Consider the following 7,371-nt stretch of genomic DNA (forward strand, 5'->3'; position numbering starts at 1 on the left):
TGCATCATTTCTCCTTCTCTATCTGTTTCACAATTTGTACTCAAATAGGAATGTGTGTCATAATCACGCTCTATGATAAAATTGTGATAATTGTGATACACAATTTTTAAAAAAGTTTCAGGATGTAAAAACTATGCTCCTAGAGGGTCAATAAATTCTATTTTATGAAGAGTGATGTTTTTATTAAGGTAAAGCTTATTTTGGATGATGCAGGCTAACAACTCAGACCTCAAATTAGAATTATTGGAGAAGATTTTTAAAAATAATAATGCCCATGGATTGACTTGGTGAGGCGGGCTCTTTTTTGGTTGCATATGAACTTTAAAGTAGTTTTTTCCAATTCTGTGAAGAAAGTCATTGGTAGCTTGATGGGGATGGCATTGAATCTATAAATTACCTTGGGCAGTATGGCCATTTTCACGATATTGATTCTTCCAACCCATGAGCATGGAATGTTCTTCCATTTGTTTGTATCCTCTTTTATTTCATTGAGCAGTGGTTTGTAGTTCTCCTTGAAGAGGTCCTTCACGTCCCTTGTAAGTTGGATTCCTAGGTATTTTATTCTCTTTGAAGCATTGTGAATGGGAGTTCACTCATGATTTGGCTCTCTGTTTGTCTGTTATTGGTGTATAAGAATGCTTGTGATTTTCGTACATTGATTTTGTATCCTGAGACTTTGCTGAAGTTGCTTATCAGCTTAAGGAGATTTGGGGCTGAGACAATGGGGTTTTCTAGATATACAATCATGTCATCTGCATACTGGGAATTTGACTTCCTCTTTTCCTAATTGAATACCCTTTATTTCCTTCTACTGCCTAATTGCCCTGGCCAGAACTTCCAACACTATGTTGAATAGGAGTGGTGAGAGAGGGCATCCCTGTCCTGTGTCAGTTTTCAAAGGGAATGCTTCCAGTTTTCATCCATTCTGTATGATATTGGCTGTGGGTTTGTCATGGATAGCTCTTATTATTTTGAGATATGTCCCATCAATACCTAATCTATTGAGAGTTTTTAGCATGAAGGGTTGTTGAATTTTGTCAAAGGCCTTTTCTGCATCTATTGAGATAATCATGTGTTTTTTGTCTTTGGTTCTGTTTATATGCTGGATTACATTTATTGATTTGTGTATGTTGAACCAGCCTTGCATCCCAGGGATGAAGCCCACTTGACCATGGTGGATAAGCTTTTTGATGTGCCGCTGGATTCAGTTTGCCAGTATTTCATTGAGGATTTTTGCATCAATGTTCATCAAAGATATTGGTCTAAAATTCTCTTTTTTTGTTGTGTCTCTGCCTGGCTTTGGTGTCAGGATGATGCTGGCCTCATAAAATGAGTTAGGGACGATTCCCTCTTTTTCTATTGATTGGAATAGTTTCAGAAGGAATGGTACCTGTTCCTCCTTGTACCTCTGGTAGAATTCAGCTGTGAATCCATCTGGTCCTGGACTCTTTTTGGTTGGTAAGCTATAAAGAACAAAGCTGGAGGCATCATGCTACCTGACTTCAAACTATACTACAAGGCTACAGTAACCAAAACAGCATGGTACTGGTACCAAAACAGAGATATAGACCAATGGAACAGAACAGAGCCCTCAGAAATAATGCCACATATCTACAACTATCTGATCTTTGACAAACCTGACAAAAACAAGCAATGGGGAAGGGATTCCCTATTTAATAAATGGTGCTGGGAAAACTGGCTAGCCATATGTAGAAAGTTGAAACTGGATCCCTTCCTTACACCTTATACAAAAATTAATTCAGATGGATTAGAGACTTAAATGTTAGACCTAAAACCATAAAAACCCTAGAAGAAAACCTAGGCATTACCATTCAGGACTAGGCATGGGCAAGGACTTCATGTCTAAAACACCAAAAGCAATGACAACAGAAGCCAAAATTGACAACTGGGATCTAATTAAATGAAAGAGCTTCTGCACAGCAAAAGAAACTACCATCAGAGTGAACAGGCAACCTACAAAATGGGAGAAAATTTTCACAACCTACTTATCTGACAAAAGGCTAATATCCAGAATCTACAATGAACTCAAACAAATTTACAAGAAAAAAACAGACAACCCCATCAAAAAGTGGGCGAAGGACACGAACAGACACTTCTCAAAAGAAGACATTTATGCAGCCAAGAAACACATGAAAAAATGCTCATCATCACTGGCCATCAGAGAAATGCAAATCAAAACCACAATGAGATACCATCTCACACCAGTTAGAGTGGCCATCGTTAAAAAGTCAGGAAACAACAGGTGCTGGAGAGGATGTGGAGAAATAGGAACACTTTTACACTGTTGGTGGGACTGTAAACTAGTTCAACCATTGTGGAAGTCAGTGTGGCGATTCCTCAGGGATCTAGAACTAGAAATACCATTTGACCCAGCCATCCCATTACTGGGTATATACCCAAAGGACTATAAATCATGCTGCTATAAAGACACATGCACACGTATGTTTACTGCGGCAGTATTCACAATAGCGAAGACTTGGAACCAACCCAAATGTCCAACAATGATAGACTGGATTAAGAAAATGTGGCACATATATACCATGGAATACTATGCAGCCATAAAAAATGATGAGTTCATGTCCTTTGTAGGGACATGGATGAAACTGGAAATCATCATTCTCAGCATACTATTGCAAGGACAAAAAACCAAACACTGCATGTTCTCACTCATAAGTGGGAATTGAACAATGAGAACACATGCACACAGGAAGGGGAACATTACACTCTGGGGACTGTTGTGGAGTGGGGGGAGGGGGGAGGGACAGCATTAGGAGATATACCTAATGCTAAATGATGAATTAATGTGTGCAGCACACCAACATGGCACATGTATACATATGTAACAAACCTGCACATTGTGCACATGTACCCTAAAACTTAAAGTATAATAATAATAAAATAAAATACAAAAAAATAAATAAAATAATAATGCCCATATTGCAACTGTGTAGAGCTTAATTAAATGGCTTAGGCTCAGGTCTAAAAGTGGCAATAAACACCAGGTCAGCAATTACAATATTATAACAAATTACTCTAGTAAAAATGTTCAAACATATACAAAAATGTATATAAGAGTATACTAAACTCCATTAGTCAAATTAATCAACTCATGGCCAATTATGTAATGCCTGTACTGTCATACACTTCCCCCTTGATTATTTTGAAGCAAAACAAGACACATTTTTATAAGTAAATTTTCAGTATGTATTTACTATGTATTATTTAAAGATAAACTCTTTAAAAATTGTAACCATAATACTATATCACTCCTTAAATGATTAACAGTAATTCTTAATGTCTTCAAATATCTAGCCATTGATAATATTTTTCCTATTGTCTCTCTTCTGTTAAATTAAAAAATAGAAATAACTGGAGTCCATAGGTTTAATTGGTTGATATCATTTTTATTTAGAGTGATATATCCAAGTTGTCTGGGTGGCATCTCTGTTTACACAGTTTGGCCAAGCATAATTTTTAATACCCTCATAGGCTCACCCAGGATCAATACTCGGCATCCTTCAATCCAATTAAGTTGACTCTCAGTATTAACCATCATAACTTCTAATATTCCTTCTTAACTTTTATGTAGAAAATGATTTCAAAAAGAAGTTTCCTCAGTCAACATTTAGATTCCCAGAGGTATAGTTGTTTAGGAAGTGCAGAATAAATGCTTGATGTTTCTCGTTGTTTGTCAGTTTTTAAAATGTTGAGTTTCATACTTAACAACCACAAAAGTGACAATTGTTAGCTCATAGATTTAAAATGTTGTATGTGTTTCAATTCACTACAATAATTATTGTTGAAGCTCAATTTTCCTATATTCTGCAAATGGTCGATTCCTCTTGCTGGCTTCTGTGAACTTAAAACAAGAAAATAAGAATATTTAACAGCATACTTCCATTTAAGTTTGGCAAGATGCAAGTATATCTTAGAGGTGTTCCAGGTTCTGCTCCAGAACACTGCAATTAGGCCAATATCACAATAAAGTGAGTCACATGAACGTTTTTTCTTCCCAGTGCACATTAGTTAGGTTTACACCACATTGTATTCTAAGTGTGCAATAAAATTATTTCTTAAACAGTATACATATCTGACTTGAAAATAATTTACTGCTAAAAAATGCTAATGATCATCTTAGCTTTCGGCAAGTCATAATCTTCCTGTTGGTGGAGGACCTTGCCTGGATGTTCATGGCTGTTCCCTGATCAGTGTGATGGTTGCTAAAGGGCTGTGGCAATTTCTTCAGATAAGAAAACAGTGAAGTTTGCCATATTGATTGACGCTTCCTTTCAAAAAAAATTTATCTGTAACATATGACGTTGTTTCATAGCATTTTCACCATACTAGAACTTCTTTCAAAATTAGAATCGATCCTCTCAAAACCTGCTACTGCTTTACCATCTAAGTATATGTAACATTCTAAGTCCTTTGTTGTCATTTCAACAGTTGTCACAGCATCTTCACCAGCGGGAGATTTATCTCAAGAAAACACTTTGCTCATTCATGAGAAGCAGTACTCCATCCTTTCAAATTGTATGGTGGGACTACAGTAATTGAGTTATATTTTCAGGCTTCACTTCTCACGCTAATGTTCTCTTGCTATTTCCACCTTATTTGCAGTTACTTCTTCCACTGAAGTCTTGACTCTTTCAAAGTCATCCATGAGAGTCGGAATCAACTTCTTCCAAACTCCCATTAATGTTGATATTTGTACCTCCTCCCATGAAACACAAGTGTTCTTAATGGCATTTGGAATGGTGAATTTTTTTCAGAGATTTTCAATTTACTTTGGCCACATCTATCAGAGTAATCACTATCTATTGCAACTATAGCCTTATGAAATATATTTGTTAAGTAATAACAATTAAACTTCAAAATTACTCCCTGATCCATAGGCTGCAGAATGGCTGCTATTTTGTAGGCCTGAAAGCCATATTAATCTTTTTTTACAGCCCCATCAGAGCTCTTGGATGACCAGGTGCTTTGTCAATGAGTAGTACTGTTTGAAAGGCATCTCTTTGTCTGGGCGATAGGTCTCAACAATGGGTTTGAAATATTCAGTAAACAATGTGGTAAAAATGGATGTGCTGTCATCCAGGCTTTGTTGTTTCATTTCTACAGCACAGGAAGAGTAGATTTGGCAAAATTCTTAGTGCCCCAGGATTTACAGTATGGTGAATGAGTGTTGGCTTCATCTTAAAGTCACCAGCTACATTAGCTCCTAACAAGAGTGTCAGCCTGTCCTTTAAAGCTCTGAAGCCAAGCATTGACCTCTGTCCAGCTATGAAAGTCCTAGATGGTATCTTGTTTCAATAGAAAGCTGTTTAATCTACATTGAAAAGCTGTTGTTTAGTGTGGCCACCTTCATCAATGATCTCAGCTAGATTTTCTGAATAACTTGCTGCAGCTTCTGGGAAAGCACATGGTGCTTCACCTTGTACTTGTATGTTATGAAGATGGCTTATTCCCTTAAACTTCAGAAAAGAACCTCTGCTAGCTTTCAGTTTTTCTTCTGTAGTCCCTCACCTCTCTAAGCCTTCACAGAATTGAAGAATTTTTGCTTTGAATTAGGTTTTGGCTTAAGGGAACATTGTGGCTGGTTTGATCCTCTATGCAGACTCTCAGATGTATTGCTTGTACACAAAATGCAGGATAAATGCTAGGTGCTTTACTTCATTTGCTAGTAACACTTTCTCCACATTGGCATTAATGCTGTTTTATTTATTTATCATTCATGCGCTCACTTGAGTAGTACTTTTAATTTTCTTGAAGAATTTTTCCTTTGTATTCATAGTTTGGCTTTTTGGCACAAGAGGCCTAGCTTTTGATCTATGTAATCTTTCAACACGCCTTCCTCACTAAGATTAATCATTCCTTGCTTTTGATTTAAAGTTAGAAACATGTGACTGTTCCTTTCACTTAAACATTTAGAGGCCATTGAAAACATTTATTGGCCTAGTTTCAATCTTGTTGTGACTCAGGGAAGAGAGAGACTGAAAAAGAGGAAGAGAGATGGGGGGAACAACCAGTCAGTGGAACGGTCAGAACACACACAACACCTACTAATTATACTGTCTTATGTGGGCATAGTTCATTACATCCCCAAATAATTACAATAGTAACATCAAAGATCACAGATCACAGATTGCCATAGCAGATATAAAAATAATTTAGAAATTTGAAATATTGTAAGAATTACCAAAATGTGACACAGACATTAAGTGAGCTCATGCTGTTGGAAAAATGGCACCAATAGACATGCTTGACACAGGGTTGACACAAACTTTCAATTTGTAAAAAGCATAACATCTGCAAAGTGCCATAAAGCGAGGTAAGATAATACAACTTATGCCTGTATTTTATGCACATTTTGAACATGTCTTGACCAGATTCTTCTCTTTGGTGGAGAGGAGGGAGTTGCTGAGAGGGGAAGGGTGTGTGCAGGGAGAGGAGTCATGGCATTTCAAGGATATAGTCCAGGTGTCAGTGATACGCATTGCTAGAGGATTGGTCTATTTGGAAACAGAAAGCATGTCTATTTTATGCAAGTACATGAGTCATATACTTATTCTTGTACACTTAGAAATGTAGGTTTTTATTTGTCCTTAATAATGTTATACCTGCAGCTGATTTATTCTACCCAAACATGCCAGCTTGCTGTAACATCACCATACTTATTTCCATTATTTCACAATCAAGTCAAGGCAGTCTCAGAATAATGTGATAGCTACACTATCACTGAGAAGCTTAAATAGTTACAATATTTTTTGTCATTTTCCCCCCTTAAGACATATCCCACTGTGGGGTAATATTCAAATTACTGTATTTTTAAACTCTTACAAGAATTCCTCAGTGTTATGCCAACATTCAGTATACTAATTTGTTTCATTTTCTTGTCTTTAGAGAATAAGATTTTAATGACTTCTTTTTATTTATATAAAATATTTATAAAATTCAGAATCATATATATGAACAAAATAAGCCTAAGGAAATTTAGTTTATATCTTTGTTCTCTGGTTGCCTCTAAACTGCATACATCAATTCCTCCCTCATTTACAAGCATTTATTAAAAATAATTTGATCATACATATATGTAAACTCCATATATGTATATAAATTTTCTCTATATGTATTCCCCATTCTTAGATAAGTAAAGGTATGTTATACACAGTTTAATCTGCCTTTACAACATATCTTGAAGACAACTTTATAAATTATGTATAAAAGTACACCTCATACCTTCTCAGTGCTGCCTAGTACCCTGTTACATGAGAGTACTGTGACTTGTTCAACTGTTCTCTGATTCATAAATATCTGAAGTTCTCTTGGTTTTCTATTGCAAACAATAAC

Source organism: Hylobates moloch, unplaced genomic scaffold, assembly GCF_009828535.3.
Source record: "Hylobates moloch isolate HMO894 unplaced genomic scaffold, HMol_V3 SCAFFOLD_3, whole genome shotgun sequence".
Classification (NCBI taxonomy): Eukaryota; Metazoa; Chordata; class Mammalia; order Primates; family Hylobatidae; genus Hylobates; species Hylobates moloch.